This window comes from Arachis hypogaea, chromosome 4 (assembly GCF_003086295.3).
Source record: "Arachis hypogaea cultivar Tifrunner chromosome 4, arahy.Tifrunner.gnm2.J5K5, whole genome shotgun sequence".
Classification (NCBI taxonomy): Eukaryota; Viridiplantae; Streptophyta; class Magnoliopsida; order Fabales; family Fabaceae; genus Arachis; species Arachis hypogaea.
The window spans coordinates 111,443,503-111,455,230 of NC_092039.1; the positions used below are offsets into that span (position 1 = coordinate 111,443,503).

Sequence of the window (11,728 nt, forward strand, 5' to 3'; positions counted from 1 at the left end):
CGCAGCAGCAACAGCGCCAATGGCAGCAACAACACTCGTCATTGCGGTCACGATATCGGTTAAACTACCTACCGGTATAGTCACCTCATCAGCTCTCCGTCCTCGACCTTGCTTACGCTCACGACGGCGCCTACGAGATGCCATTTGGTTCCTGTTCACTCCAAACAAGTGATATCAAGGTGATCAGTCTCAATATCTCTAGTTTAGTATTTCACAGTCCCAAATGCATGCTCATGAGCATTCATGCCTCATATATCAGTTAGATACCCTAAATAGCATGTGTAGACACCCAAAGTATTCCCAGAGGCATAATCAGTCCGTCCCTCAGGCTCTATAGGAACGAACTGCTCTGATACCATAATGTAACACCCTACTATCCTAAATCTTATGCTTAAGTCATAAGATTGAGATAGTAAGATATTACGACCTCTAAAGATAGAATTATATATATATAATAATAGGAAGAGAGATACTTAACTAGGAGCCTTAAAAAAAAACGGGCAAAACAAAATCGCAAAATAAAAAGCACAACTCTCGGGAAATCGAATTACTTGCGGGTGAAGAAACCTAATAGGAATATGATAGAACAATAAACGAAGAGATAAAGGAAAGCCAAGGAACAGCATAACTAGCCTCTCACTCAGCCTGCGAAGCTAAGGCTGGCCGGAGGATACGTATATACATATAAACATACATAAGTGTCCCCAAAATATACCAAAATACCAAAGTAAACTCCTATCTCTCCCTCAACCTCTAAGAGGAGCAGCATACATAAATTACTTGGAGAGTAAGCTACACTTATATATACATATATACAAATAGAAACCAAAATACACCCAAGAACTACTTCGCTTTCCAGAATCCAGACGCCTAGCGAGGAGCCTCTCGACCTGCATCTGAAAAACAACAACACAATATGGAATGAGAACCGGAGGTTCTCAGCATGGTAAAAGTGCCACGCGCATAAGAAGTACGGTCCTGAGAATGCTATAGGCAATCCTAGAACTCCGTTATTCAATTATCCAACTTGAGCACAAAAATAGAAGCCATAAACAGGGGTAGGTATTCTAAATCTGCCTAACTTATTCAAGTTCAAACTTAACCTAACAACAACCACTGAACCGAAAAACACAATAGCCACCGAACCACTATCACAATAGCCACTGAACCACTATATCAATAGTCACTGAACCACTATCACAATAGCCACTGAACCACTATCACAATAGCCACTGAACCACTATATCAATAGTCACTGAACCACTATCACAATAGCCACTGAACCACTATCACAATAGCCACTGAACCACTATCACGATAGCCACTGAACCACTATCACGAAAGCCACCGAACCGAAATACGGTCATGTGGTTAATCCTTCATTTTCAATATTCAATCAACACCAAGCCATTTCTCCTTTCCTCCATCCCTCCATCGTCCACAATGCAACAAAAACAAGCAACCAAACAAGATCACGCACAAGTAATGAGCAGATAGTACAAATAGCAAGTATAGCAGGTAGCAGGCGATATAAATCAATTAGGCAAACCCAGAAAATGCATAGCAATCAAAGCAAACAAATGCATATGGTGCATGTCTGTCCTATGGCTGATGGGGCCCATCTGTCGGTTATCCAGCCAACCCGACAAGTCCGAAAACCTTAGACTGTCCCTCGTCGCGCATCCCCAAGAGTCTATGCATAGATTTCACATACATTCATCATATAATCACTCAATGGGGGTTGATCCATACCCGGGAATTTATACGTGCCCGGTCACCCTTACGACGTAGGGTTAACAGAGTATCGAGAATCAACCTGGAACACGTGGTGGCAAGCCACGGTTTTTACCCAGGGAAACTCGTATCTCAGATATCATCATTCATAAGCCATTTCATAGTCATAATCATTGTTTAATCATTCATCAAGCCATGGCATATTAACTCCTTTTGTTAACAACCTCCCTTTCACACCTTTCATCATCATTCCCTTATAATTCATCTTGATTACCCTTTCCAGGTCCTGACCAAACTATTTATCAAATTCTTCTCAAACTTCTTAATATCAAATAATCTTTAAATCAACCCAACTCTAACGTTAACCAATCACATCACACGAGGATTAAACTTTAACTTCTCGAACCCATGACCATCACTAAGACATCCTCGACACTCTATTTTCTTTTCTGTTTCTAATATAGCAAATGAACTCAGAATTGCACAAACTTTATATCCAGGCGTTCATATTGAAATAAGCTTTCTAACAAACTAAATATCATAATCTTCTGATTTTTCTAGCCTCGGGAATAAAAGAAAAACCGTGACTGCTCTGCAGTGCATAAAACCAGAAAAACAGCAGCAGCATATGATATTCAAAATTCAATATAAAATCCAAGTTAAATCCAATGACTTTGAAAAGTAATGTAGTTAAACTTTACTCATCCAGGAACAAGTGTGTCTTGGTTGCAACCCAATTGTTATTCAATTCTAAGAGTTACAAGCATTGGAAGTTGATACATAGCTTGCTGAAATCTGTTTCTTTTCAGCTCTGACCACCAATATTCAAAAACTCACAACTCCCAATCCTCAACTCTTAAAATTAAGAGGTTTTAGAGAAATAAGGAAAATTATTCAAATTTTATAACAAAATTGGTTTCGCTCCAAAACTCAACTCGTAGAAGTCGCAACAAGGTAAACAAGTTGCTGCCCTGTTTGACATTTTCTGCTGCAGGACAGATTTAACAACCTAACTTTAAAAAAATTGCCATAAATTGTATATTTAACAAAAAGGTCCCAAATTTTCCAGTTTAGTTCCTTATATTCCCAAGTTTAGCCCAGACTTGGTCTCATGCAATTCCGATCATTACATAATTAGTTACAGCACATGCAATACCACCACAACACAACTCTACATCCTTATCAACAAACACCAATCCTAATCCATCATAAATAAATATAAGAACACACTATTAATAACTTCCACACCTCATAATTCCAATATATATGTCCACCAACAAATCTATTCCAATAACATTACAAGGCTAATCATTAAATACAACAAACAATTCAACTTATCCTATGGTACCTCTAACCTAAGCTTTCACAATACCGTAAATATTAAACGTATGAAACTTAAACCATACCTTGGCCGATCACTTAATTCACCCAAGGCAGCTTCTTAACACAAAATTACAGCCTCTTCAAGCTCAAGTAAAACAGCCACAAACTAAGCTTTGATCACCAACAAGCCTCCAAATATTCCCAATGCATATATACCCACTTAATCTACACCTATTACATATACATATTCCAATTTCAGTTCTCCATTACTAAAACAAGATTTGGCTAGGGTTAGGGTATTCTTACCATACCCATATGCTCAATAGCTTGAGCCCACAAGTTCCGGAAGCTAACTTGAACCTAGAACACAAGAATTGAACAATTTTTGACTTAATTGTTCATAAATTTCCGAAATTAGGAGAAGCTGGCTGAGAAGGAAATAATGAGTTACCTACCCAATTGTTCCATGGGTTTCATAGAGCTCGTCACGGTGAACGCGTGGCCGCAAACGGTTCGTCAATCGGAGCTCCGGATCAAAAGTTACATGGATTTGAAATTAAAGTGAGGGTTAGGTTTTTGCTTGTGTTCTTCTTCCCCCTAAGAAAGTTTCCCAGCGTGAATAATGAAGAAGAAAGGAAATAAGAAGCTGTGCCTCTTTAATGGATTGGGTTTGGTTGGGCCTTGGGCCCATTTTGGGTCCGGTTCAACCAGTTCGGCCCATCCGGCCCAATCTTGGGCCAAACTTTTCGAAATTGGTATCAAAATTCTCGTTTCGACGAGCTCTATCCTATTTTGATATCAGTTTTGCGTATTTAATTTTCCTATTGAAAATTCGATTTATTGACTAATTATATACCGATTTTAGCGGGGTTTACATTCTGAATCTTTAATTCTCTGTATTATTGACTTGAAAAGACACACATTAAAATTTTTTGGATTTTTAATAATAAGGAATAATCAAAATGCAACTAAAATCAAATAACAATGCATGCAAGACACCAAACTTAGCAGTTTGTATACTACTGACACTAACAAAATGAGAATGTATATGAGACACACAAAACACTCAAGTCAATAGAATTCAAAGATCAGAGCACGAAAATCATCAAAAATTACTTGAAGATCCTTAAGACACATGCATGAATGCAACAAGAATATGCAATTGACACCAAACTTCAGATGAGACTTTAGACTCAAACAAGAAATATTTTTGGATTTTATGATTTTGTAATTTTTTTGGATTTTTCGAAAATTAAGTGGAAAAGAAAATAAAGGTATCAAAATTCTTAATGAGAATTCCAGGAATCAGTACAATGCTAGTCTAAGACTCCGGTCCAGGAATTAGACATGGCTTCACAGCCAGCCAAGCTTTCAAAGAAAGCTTCGGTCCAAAACACTAGACATGGCCAAAGGCCAGCCAAGCCTTAGCAGATCACTGCTCCAAAAGCAAGATTGATAAAAATCAACAAGCTCTTGTGATGATAAGTTGAAACCTTGGTCCAATGAAATTAGACATGGCTTCTCAGCCAGCCAGACTTCAACGAATCATCATGAAACTCTAGAATTCATCTTCAAGAATTCCGAAAAAAAATACCTAATCTAAGCAACAAGATGAACCGTCAGTTGTCGAAACTCAAACAATCCCCGGCAACGGCGCCAAAAACTTGGTGTTGTTGCCGGATCAGAAATTTGGCACTGATGTTACCGGACCAAAAGCTTGCCGAAAACTCGAACAATCCCTGGCAACGGCGCCAAAAACTTGGTGCGCGAAATTGTGAACAATACTTTTCACAACTCTCATAATCCCCGGTAATGAACCCCAAAAACGTGGTGTTCAATACCATGGCATAAACACAACTTCGCACAACTAACCAGCAAGTGCACTGGGTCGTCCAAGTAATAAACCTTACGCGAGTAAGGGTCGATCCCACGGAGATTGTTGGTATGAAGCAAGCTATGGTCATCTTGTAAATCTTAGTCAGGCAAACTCAAATGGTTATAGTGATATACGAATAAGACATAAAGATAAAGATAGAGATACTTATGCAATTCATTAGTGGGAATTTCAGATAAGCGCATGAAGATGCCTTCCCTTCCGTCTCTCTGCTTTCCTACTGCCTTCATCCAATCCTTCTTACTCCTTTCCATGGCAAGCTTAGGCAAGGGTTTCACCGTTGTCAGTGGCTACCTCCTATCCTCTCAGTGGAAATGTTCAACGCACCCTGTCACGGCACGGCTATCCATCTGTCGGTTCTCGATCAGGCCGGAATAGAATCCAGTGATTCTTTTGCGTCTGTCACTAACGCCCCGCCCTCAGGAGTTTGAAGCACGTCACAGTCATTCAATCATTGAATCCTACTCAGAATACCACAGACAAGGTTAGACCTTCCGGATTCTCTTGAATGCCGCCATCAGTTCTAGCCTATACCACGAAGACTCTGATCTCACAGAATGGCTGGCTCGTTTGTCAGGCGAGCACTCGGTTGTCAGGCGATCAACCATGCATCGTGTATCAGGAATCCAAGAGATATTCACCCAATCTAAGGTAGAACGGAGGTGGTTGTCAGTCACACGTTCATAGGTGAGAATGATGATGAGTGTCACGGATCATCACATTCATCAAGTTGAAGAACAAGTGATATCTTAGAACAAGAACAAGCGGAATTGAATAGAAGAACAATAGTAATTGCATTAATACTCGAGGTACAGCAGAGCTCCACACCTTAATCTATGGTGTGTAGAAACTCCACCGTTGAAAATACATAAGAACAAGGTCTAGGCATGGCCGTGAGGCCAGCCTCCCAAAACGTGATCAAAAGATTCAAAGATCTAAAGATCTAAAGATTTAAAGATTTAAAGATGAAAATACAATAGTAAAAGGTCCTACTTATAGAAAACTAGTAGCCTAAGGTTTACAGAGATGAGTAAATGACATAAAAATCCACTTCCGGGCCCACTTGGTGTGTGCTTGGGCTGAGCAATGAAGCATTTTCGTGTAGAGACTCCTCTTGGAGTTAAACGCCAGCTTTTATGCCAGTTTGGACGTTTAACTCCCACTTTGGTGCCAGTTTCGGCGTTTAACGCTGGGAATTCTGAAGGTGACTTTGAACGCCGGTTTGGGCCACCAAATCTTGGGCAAAGTATAGACTATCATATATTGCTGGAAAGCCCAGGATGTCTACTTTCCAACGCCGTTGAGAGCGCGTCAATTGGGCTTCTGTAGCTCCAGAAAATTCACTTTGAGTGCAAGGAGGTCAGAATCCAACAGCATCTGCAGTCCTTTTCAGTCTCTGAATCAGATTTTTGCTCAGGTCCCTCAATTTCAGCCAGAAAATACCTGAAATCACAGAAAAACACACAAACTCATAGTAAAGTCCAGAAAAGTGAATTTTAACTAAAAACTAATAAAAATATACTAAAAACTAACTAGATCATACTAAAAACATACTAAAAACAATGCCAAAAAGCGTACAAATTATCCGCTCATCAACGTCTTGCACAGGATGGTGGGTAAGGCAGTTAGGAATGGGTGCATCTCTCCATTACTGGTTGGAAGGGACAACATAGAGTTGTCGCATCTCTAGTTTGCAGATGAAACAAATTTATTTTGCCCATAGGAAAACAAGACATTCATGAATTATAAGAGGCTTCTGCATTGTTTTTAGTTGATGTCTGGCCTGAGTATTAACTTTGATAAGTCGAACTTGATTTCAATTAGCTATGAGCTGGAATGGGTGACGAATATGTGTGGCTTGTTGGGATGTGCGGAAGTTGCTTTACCTATCAGGTACTTAGGAATCCCTCTAGGCGCAAACCCTCAGTTGGTGAAGACCTGAAAATCGATGATAGATAAGGTGGAAGATAAGCTCAACTTATGGAAAGTGAAGTCTCTCAACAAAGCTGGCAAGCTAGTTCTCATAAAATCTGTTCTTAATAGCTTGCCGGTTTACTACCTTAGCTTGTATAAGATGCCAAAGTCAGTGGCAGAAAGACTAATTAGGTTACAGAGGAGGTTCTTGTGGAGTAAAGAAGATAGGAACAGCAGTATACCACTTGTGAAATGGGAGGTAGAGCAAGCTTCGAAAAAACTAGGGGGTTTTGGGGTGGGTGATGCATTGATAAAAAATATTATGTTCAAGTGGTGGTGGCGCTTTTCGAAGGAGGACTGCCCGCTGTGGAAGAAGGTTGTATGTGAAAAGTAACCAGTTGAACCCAAGTATAATGTTATCTAAATAGCCATTACCGACAAGAGGTGGCCCGTAAAAAGATATCTGCTAGCTTAATATTCAGGAGCAACAGGAGAGAGATAAGATTATCAGTGGTCTGTCTATGGATGTGGGAAATGGAAGACATATTCGGTTTTGGGAGGATGATTGGTTACAAAGTCGCTCTCTTAAAGTAAGTTTTTCAAGGCTCTTCTCTATTTCAAATAAAAAAGGATCTGTCATAGGGGACTGTGGGTTCTGGGATGGGCTAGAGTGGGTTTAGAAATTTCAGTGGAGGAGAGATTTATTCTAATGGGAGTTAGAGCTTCTCAATCAACTTCATGACCGATTAAGACTAGTTAGAGTTTCGTTTGATAGAGAGGATACAGTTATATAGAAATTTGATAAAATAGGTGTTTTTTCTACTAACTCATTTGTGCAAGTATTAGAGAAAGAGACTATCTCGGAGGACATCACGAGTTACAGCTTCACTAGTACCATATGGAGAGGATTGGTTCCTTCAAGAGTTGAACTATTTGCACGGTTTGTCTTAGTAGGTAGGGTTAATACTAAAGAGAGGTTGAGTAGGCTAGGGATTATTCACAATAGTAGTAATATTTGTGTTTTGTGCAAAAAAGTTGTAGAATTTGTACATCATTTATTTCTTGGATGTGAGTTTACGTGGCATGTGTGGTGCGCTTGGTTGATGTGTGCTGATAGAGTTTGAGTTATTTCGAGGACTGTCAAAGGGCTTTTTGAGAGTTGGACTGGAGTGCCTAGTCGTAAGAAGTGGCTAATAGGTTTCTTTGCAATTATTTGGAATATTATTTGGTTGGAATGGAATAATAGAGTGTTCCAGAACTCAGAGACAGGTGTTGATGGAATTATAAATAGGTCGTTTTTGAGCTAAAGAGAGTGGTGTGGTGATGATCCATTTAGTTGTTGATGACTATGTCAGAGATGACAACAGATTATACTTCTTTTATTGTGTTCACTGTCTTGTGTTTTTAGCTGTATTTTGTACTTTTTACCTGCTCCACTTTATTGTGTTGAGCTTTCTTTGTTAAAAAAATTCATTAATTTACAAATTTTTAGTTTGGATATACAACTAAATATCAAAATAAAAAAGAAAGAAGAATAGAAAAATATATTTGTAATTTTTTTTGTGGTGGAGGAAATTGGAAAATTCGACATTAGTAAAAAAATATAAAATTTTTGTTTTTCTTACTACAAAATATCTTAATTTTAAAAATAATTTTATAAATTAAGACAAACCATTTAAAAAAATTAATTGCTTTTAAAACTTACATTTCCTTTTAAATTAAAATTTCTTTATCCAGATATACTCTGATTTCATTTTATTTCACATTGATTGTCTATATAAATTCTTAAAAAGCTCATATATATAGACTTTTGATATATTAGTTATAAATATTTTATACACTCATCTAACTAATGAGGTATTATATAATTGTATATATGTATAAAAAATATTTTACATTGATAATATATTAACATTAAATTCATGAACTAATTTCATAAAATAAAAAATATAAACAAACAAGTTCTTCTTAAGTTGGACCTAACTTTCTAAGAATTGGTAATTTTAAAATATAAAAATTAGATGTCTCTTTTCATGTGAATTACCACCAACATGTGAATTAGATGTCTCTTTTGCATTAACTGTAAAATTATATCGGGAGAGAGCTTGACAACACAACATAGGGTGCTCATCATGGATTTTCGCATTGAGCAAAAGTTGAGGAAAAGACATCATACGAAGAACCCAAGGACGAGGTGGTGGCGGATGAAAGGTGAGGAACAAAGAAACTTCCTAAGACGGGTAGGAGAAGAGGCAAAGTGGGATGGGAATGGAAGCGCAGAAGAGATGTGGAGGGAGATGGCAGAAGTTATTAGAAGAACAGCAAAAGAAAATTTTGGTGAATCTAAAGGAATTGACCAAGAGACAAGGAGTCCTAGTGGTGGAATGCGAGTATACAAGAAAAGATAAAGATAAAAAGGGAATGCTTTAAAGAGTGGTCTTTATGCCGCAATACAGATAACTAAGAAAAATATAAGGAGGCTAAGAAAGAGACAAAAGTGGCTGTAAGTAAAGCAAGAACAAGAGCATATGAGGGTCTCTACTAGTCTTTGGGTACGAAAGAAGGAGAAAAAGGTATATATAGAATCGCAAAGAGCCGGGAAAGAATAACGAAAGATTTGGATCAGGTTAAGTGCATAAAGGATAAGGATGGAGAGGTGTTGGTTCAAGAGGAGAAGATTAATGAAAGGTGGAAGAGCTACTTCTACGAGTTATTTAATGAGGGACAGAAGACTCTTTTGAGCCTTGGTCGATTATGCACAAGGGAAGAAGATCAAAACTTTGACTACTATCGAAGGACTCGAGACTTCGAGGTAAAAGAGACTCTAAAGCAGATAAAAAATGGCAGGGCAGTAGGACCTGATAATATCCCGATTGAAGTTTGGAAGGGTCTTGGAGAAAAAGGCATCTACTGGTTAACCAAGCTTTTTAATGAGACTTTAAGGTCAAAGAAGATGCCTGATGAGTGGAGAAAGAGCACCTTGGTACCTATCTACAAGAGTAAGGGGGATATACAAAGTTGCAGAGATTATAGAGGGATTAAGCTTATGAGTCATACTATGAAGTTATGGGAAAGGGTGATAGAACGGAGGTTGAGAAAAGAGACACAAGTAACAGAGAACCAATTTGAATTTATGCAAGGCAGATCTACCATTGAAGCAATATACCTATTAAGAAGGATGATAGAGAGGTATCGTAGTAATAAAAGGGATCTACATATGGTGTTTATTGATTTGGAAAAAGCGTATGATAGGGTACCAAGGGAGGTCTTATGGAAAATTTTAGAAAAGAGGAGAGTAAGGATTGCATATATTCGGGCAATTAAAGACATGTATGATGGGGCCACAACTAGTGTGAAGACTCAAGGTGGTGTGACAGAGGAATTCTCTATTGGTGTAGGATTACACCAGGGATCATCCTTAAGTCCATACCTTTTCACATTAGTCTTGGAAGTACTCACAGAGTACATCCAAGAGCATGTGCCATGGTGCATGCTTTTTGCCGATGATATCGTCCTTATGGGAGAGTCAAGGGAAGACCTAAATAAGAAGTTGGAGTTATGGAGAGAAGCTTTAAAAGTGTATGGTCTGCGCATAAGCCGTAGCAAGACGGAATACATGGAATGTAAGTTCAGTCTGAGAAGGGAAAACCCCAATATAGAGGTGAAGATTGGAGAAAACATCCTACAAAAAGTTAAAAGTTTTAAGTATCTTGGATGTATCATACAGAATAATGGAGAGATTGAACAGGATGTAAATCATAGGATCCAAGCAGGTTGGTCAAAATGGCGGAGTGCATCTGGTTTTATATGCGACAAAAAAGTGCCTCTAAAACTTAAAGGTAAATTCTATCGTACCGCTATAAGACCGGCTATGCTGTATGGTACGGAGTGTTGGGCGGCTAAAGGGGAGCACGAACATAAGCTGAGTGTGGCAGAGATGAAGATGTTGAGATGGATGAGTGGTCATATGCGATTGGATAAAATAAGGAATGAAGATATAAGGGAGAGAGTTGGAGTAGCACCCATTGTGGAAAAGATAGTTGAATCGCGTCTCAGGTGGTTTGGACATGTGAAAAGAAGACTGATAGAACATCCAGTCAGGAGGGTAGATGAGATGGAAGATGGACAAAGGGCAAAAGGCAGAGGAAGACCTAAGAAGACCATCCATGAGGTGGTCAAATGAGATTTACATGTAAACGGTCTCTCGGTAGACATGATACATGATAGAGCACAATGGCATCGTTTAATTCATGTAGCCGACCCCACTTAATGGGACAAGGCTTTGTTGTTGTTGTTGTTGTTTGTTGTACACTTTATATTAGAACTTTGCAGTAAAGCTCATGCGCACTATGCACCATCCAATTGAAGACTGTACATTGTCTTTGTGATTGTAGTACATTCGGAATTCACTCGGCTATTTCAATTTTCTTCTCTGCAAGAATTTTACTCCTTGAGAATGGAAGATGATATTGCAAATTAAATATCGGAATTTATTTCGTAAATAGTCAAATTGAGTGAAAAGCGAAGATTTTTATTACATTTATAAGGTATATGTATATTTTGTATGATAAAAAAAATTTTATAATTTTTTTTACTAAAAAAAAGTAATATTCACTTTTCATTAAAGTTTCATTTTTCGCGTTTTTATTGAAAAGCATCACATCACTTATCTCGTTTACAATGTAAATGAAATAAATAAACACGTATCTTATTTACATTAGATAACAAAGCTGAAAAAGACGTAGTCGTATCACGTTTATACATGTGTTGTGTAACAGTCTTATCTCGTTTACAATGTAAACAAGATACATGTTTACTTATTTCGTTTACACTGTAAACGAGATAAGAGGAACAGAGGCCTAT

General features: G+C 38.1%; 1 long non-coding RNA gene across 1 annotated transcript; it reads right to left on the bottom strand.

The window, feature by feature from the left end:
• Positions 1 to 602: 602 nt before the first annotated feature.
• LOC112797277 (uncharacterized) lies at positions 603 to 3,689 on the bottom strand. The gene is made up of 4 exons (XR_003199703.3): positions 3,513 to 3,689; positions 3,364 to 3,417; positions 3,141 to 3,288; positions 603 to 896 (listed from the first exon to the last, which is right to left on the bottom strand). It is a non-coding gene; the product is annotated as an uncharacterized lncRNA (long non-coding RNA).
• Positions 3,690 to 11,728: the final 8,039 nt, after the last annotated feature.